Here is a 6247-nt window from a genome sequence, read left to right on the forward strand (position 1 = left end):
CAACACACCCCCACACCCCACACCCCAACACCCCCCTCACCCCACCCCCCAACACCCCCCTCACCCCACACCCCCACACCCCCCTCACCCCCCACCCCCTTCACCCCCCACAACCCAACACACCCCCACACCCCCCTCACCCCACACCCCCCTCACCCCACACCCCCCTCACCCCCCACACCCCAACACACCCCACACCCCAACACCCCCCCACACCCCAACACACCCCAACACCCCCCTCACCCCCCACCCCAACACCCCAACACCCCCTCACCCCACACCCCAACACCCCCCTCACCCCACACCCCAACACTCCCCCACACCCCAACACCCCCACACCCCCCTCATCCCCCACCCCCTTCACCCCCCACACCCCAACACACCCCACACCCCAACACACCCCACACCCTAACACCCCCCTCACCCCACACCCCAACACCCCCTCACCCCAACACCACAACACTCCCCCACACCCCTCACCCCACACCCCAATACCCCCCACACCCCAACACCCCCCACACCCCAACACCCCCCTCACCCCCCACACCAACACCCCCCACACCAACACCCCCCACACCCCACTCACCCCCCACCCCAACACCCCCCACACCCCAACACCCCCCACACCCCAACACCCCCCACACCCCAACACCCCCCTCACCCCCACACACCCCCACACCCCCGCACCCCCACCCCAACACCCCCACACCCCAACACCCCCCACCCCAACACCCCCCACACCCCAACACACCCCACACCCCAACAACCACCCACACCCCAACACCCCCCATACCCCACACCCCAACACCCCCCTCACCCCACACCCCAACACCCCCCTCACCCCACACCCACCTCACCCCACACCCCCCACACACCAACACCCCCCTCACCCCACACCCCAACACCCCCCTCACCCCACACCCCAACACCCCCCTCACCCCACACCCCAACACCCCCCTCACCCCACACCCACCTCACCCCACACCCCCCACACACCAACACCCCCCTCAGCCCACACCCCCTCACCCCACACCCCAACATCCCCCTCACCCCAACGCCCCCCACACCCCAACACCCCCCACACCCCCACACCCCCTCACCCCAACACCCCCCACACCCCCACACCACACACCCCAACACCCCCACACCCCAACACCCCCCACACCCCAACACCCCCCACATCCCAACACCCCCCACACCCCACACACCCCCCTCACCCCCACCCCAACACCCCCTCACACCCGACCCCAACACCCCCCACACCCCAACACCCCCCACACCCCAACACCCCCCTCACCCCACACCCCAACACCCCACACCCCAACACCACCCTCACCCAACACCCCCCACACCCCAACACCCCCCACACCCCAACACTCCCCTCACCCCCTCACCCCACACCCCACACCCCAACACCACCCTCACCCAACACCCCCCACACCTCACACCCCAACATCCCTCTACACCCCTCACCCCACACCCCAACACCCCCCACACCCCCTCACCCCAACATCATCCCACACCCCCTCACCCCACACCCCAACACCCCCCTCAACCCGCTCACCCCACACCCCAACACCCCCACACCCCCTCACCCCACACCCCTCACACCCCAACACCCCCCTCACCTCACACCCCAACACCCCCCACACCCCAACACCCCCCACACCCCACCACCCCCTCACCCCACACCCCAACACTCCCCCACATCCCCCTCACCCCACACCCCAACAGCCCCCACACCCCAACACCCCTCTCACCGCAACACCCCCCTCACCCCAACGTCCCCCTCACCCCAACACCCCACAGCCCAACACCCCCCACACCCCAACACCCCGCACACCCCAACATCCCCCTCACCCCACACCCCAACACCCCCCATACCCCCACACCCCAACACCCCCTCAACCCACACCCCAACAGTCCCCACACCCCAACAGCCCCCACACCCCAACACCTCTCTCACCCCAACACCCCCCTCACCCCAACGTCCCCCTCACCCCAACACCCTAACACCCCTCTCACCCCAACATCCCCCTCACCCCACACCCCAACACCCCTCTCACCCCACAGCCCAACACCCCCCACACCCCAACACCCCCCACACCCCAACATCCCCCTCACCCCAACACCCCAACACCCCCCACACCCCAACACCCCTCTCACCCCAACATCCCCCTCACCCCACACCCCAACACCCCACACCCCAACACCACCCTCACCCAACACCCCCCACACCCCAACACCCCCCCACACCCCAACACTCCACTCACCCCACATCCCAACACCCCCCATACCCCCACACCCCAACACCCCCTCAACCCACCCCAACAGTCCCCACACCCCAACAGCCCTCTCACCCCAACACCCCCCTCACCCCAACGTCCCCCTCACCCCAACACCCCACACCCCACAGCCCAACACCCCCCACACCCCAACAGTCCCCACACCCCAACACCTCTCTCACCCCAACACCCCCCTCACCCCAACGTCCCCCTCACCCCAACACCCTAACACCCCTCTCACCCCAACATCCCCCTCACCCCACACCCCAACACACCTCTCACCCCACAGCCCAACACCCCCCACACCCCAACACCCCCCACACCCCAACATCCCACTCACCCCAACACCCCCCTCACCCCAACACCCCAACACCCCCCACACCCCAACACCCCTCTCACCCCAACATCCCCCTCACCCCACACCCCAACACCCCACACCCCAACACCACCCTCACCCAACACCCCCACACCTCACACCCCAACACCCCCCTACACCCCTCAACCCACACCCCAACACCCCCCCACACCCTCACCCCAACACCCCCCACACCCCCTCACCCCAACACCCCCCCACATCCCCTCACCCCACACCCCAACACCCCCCTCACCCCGCTCACCCCACACCCCCTCACCCCACACCCCTCACACCCCAACACCCCCTCACCCCACACCCCAACACCCCCCACACCCCACACCCCAACACCCCCCACACCCCACCACCCCCGCACCCCACACCACAACACTCCCCCACATCCCCCTCACCCCCCAACACCCCCCATACCCCCACACCCCCTCAACCCACACCCCAACAGCCCCCACACCCCAACACCTCTCTCACCCCAACACCCCCCTCACCCCAACGTCCCCCTCACCCCAACACCCCACACCCCACAGCCCAACACCCCCCACACCCCAACACCCCCCACACCCCAACATACCCCACACCCCAACATCCCACTCACCCCAACACCTCCCTCGACCCACACCCCAACACCCCCCACACCCCAACACCCCCTCACCCCAACACCCCCCTCACCCCAACACCCCCCTCACCCCAACACCCCAACACCCCCCCACCCCCAATATCCCCCTCACCCCACATCCCAACACCCCCCCATACCCCCACACCCCAACACCCCCTCAACCCACACCCCAACAGCCCCCACACCCCAACAGCCCCCACACCCCAACACCCCTCTCACCCCAACACCCCCCTCACCCCAACGTCCCCCTCACCCCAACACCCCAACACCCCTCTCACCCCAACATCCCCCTCACCCCACACCCCAACACCCCTCTCACCCCACAGCCCAACACCCCCCACACCCCAACATCCCACTCACCCCAACACCCCCCTCACCCCAACACCCCAACACCCCCCACACCCCAACACCCCTCTCACCCCAACATCCCCCTCACCCCACACCCCCCTCACCCCACACCCCAACACCCCCCAAACACCAACATTCCCCTCACCCCACACCCCAACATCCCCCTCACCCCACACCCCCACACACCAGGACCCCCTCACCCCAACATCCCCCACACCCCAACACCCCTCTCACCCCAACACCCCCCTCACCATGTCACCCCACACCCCTCAACCCCTGATCTACCTCACCCCTCACCGCCTCAGCCCACCCCCCTCACCCCGTCACCCCACACCCCTCAGCCACACCCCTCAATCTCGCATCTAGCTCACCCCTCACCCCACACCCCACACCCCTCATCCCCTGACCCCTCAACCCCTGATCTCCCTCACCCCACACTACTTCCTCTCACCTCACACCCCTCACCCTGTCACCACCCACACTCCAAATCCCTCACCCTCACACCCTCACCTCACACCCCTCACCCCAGACGCCTCAACCCACACCTCCACCCCCCTCACCCTACACCCCAACAACCCTCACCACCTCACGCCTCACCCCCGTCCCGCTGTCTAGCCATACATGCTGTCTAGTGTCTTATAGGAACAGCCGCCGATGGGCCCGGCCCATCCGGGAACCCGTCCCCCAGCCAGTGCCAGGGCTGGTGCCCCCCAGGAACCCAAACACTGAGGGGGAGAGCAGCCGGAGCACTAGCGCTCTGCCGGAGACGAGCCAGGAGACCACAACCCAGGGGACACACACACACGGGGGACAGACTCACAGGAGACAGACTCACAGGGACAGACTCACAGGAGACAGACTCACAGGGGACAGACTCACAGGCACACACTCACAGGGACAGACTCACAGGGACAGACTCACAGGGGACAGACTCACAGGAGACAGACTCACAGGGACAGACTCACAGGCACACACTCACAGGGACAGACTCACAGGGACAGACTCACAGGGGACAGACTCACAGGAGACAGACTCACAGGGGACAGACTCACAGGGACAGACTCACAGGGACAGACTCACAGGAGACAGACTCACAGGGACAGACTCACAGGGACAGACTCACAGGGGACAGACTCACAGGGACAGACTCACAGGAGACAGACTCACAGGGGACTGACTCACAGGGACAGACTCACAGGGACAGACTCACAGGGGACAGACTCACAGGGACAGACTCACAGGGGACAGACTCACAGGGACAGACTCACAGGGACAGACTCACAGGGACAGACTCACAGGAGACAGACACACAGGGACAGACACACAGGGACAGACTCACAGGGACAGACTCACAGGGGACAGACACACAGGGACAGACTCACAGGGGACAGACTCACAGGGACAGACTCACAGGGACAGACTCACAGGAGACAGACTCACAGGGACAGACTCACAGGGACAGACACACAGGGACAGACTCACAGGGGACAGACTCACAGGAGACAGACTCACAGGGACAGACACACAGGGACAGACTCACAGGGGACAGACTCACAGGGACAGACTCACAGGGACAGACTCACAGGAGACAGACTCACAGGGACAGACACACAGGGACAGACTCACAGGAGACAGACTCACAGGGACAGACTCACAGGGACAGACTCACAGGGACAGACACACAGGGACAGACTCACAGGGACAGACTCACAGGGACAGACTCACAGGGACAGACTCACAGGGACAGGGACACAGGGACAGACTCACAGCAGACAGACTCACAGGGGACAGACACACAGGGACAGACTCACAGGGACAGACTCACAGGAGACAGACTCACAGGGACAGACACACAGGGACAGACTCACAGGGGACAAACTCACAGGGACAGACTCACAGGGACAGACTCACAGGAGACAGACTCACAGGGGACAGACTCACAGGAGACAGACTCACAGGGACAGACTCACAGGGACAGACACACAGGAGACAGACTCACAGGGGACAGACTCACAGGAGACAGACTCACAGGGACAGACTCACAGGAGACAGACTCACAGGGGACAGACTCACAGGAGACAGACTCACAGGGACAGACTCACAGGGGACAGACTCACAGAGACAGACTCACAGGGACAGACTCACAGGGACAGACACACAGGGACAGACTCACAGGGACAGACTCACAGGAGACAGACTCACAGGGACAGACTCACAGGGGACAGACTCACAGAGACAGACTCACAGGGGACAGACTCACAGGGGACAGACTCACAGGGACAGACTCACAGGGACAGACTCACAGGGACAGACTCACAGGGGACAGACTCACAGGGACAGACACACAGGGACAGACTCACAGGGACAGACTCACAGGGACAGACTCACAGGAGACAGACTCACAGGGGACAGACTCACAGGAGACAGACTCACAGGGACAGACTCACAGGGACAGGCTCACAGGAGACAGACTCACAGGGACAGACTCACAGGGGACAGACTCACAGTGACAGACTCACAGGAGACAGACTCACAGGGGACAGACTCACAGGAGACAGACTCACAGGGACAGACTCACAGGAGACAGACTCACAGGGACAGACACACAGGAGACAGACTCACAGGGGACAG

This window comes from Scyliorhinus torazame, chromosome 19, assembly GCF_047496885.1.
Source record: "Scyliorhinus torazame isolate Kashiwa2021f chromosome 19, sScyTor2.1, whole genome shotgun sequence".
In the NCBI taxonomy this organism is placed as follows: Eukaryota; Metazoa; Chordata; class Chondrichthyes; order Carcharhiniformes; family Scyliorhinidae; genus Scyliorhinus; species Scyliorhinus torazame.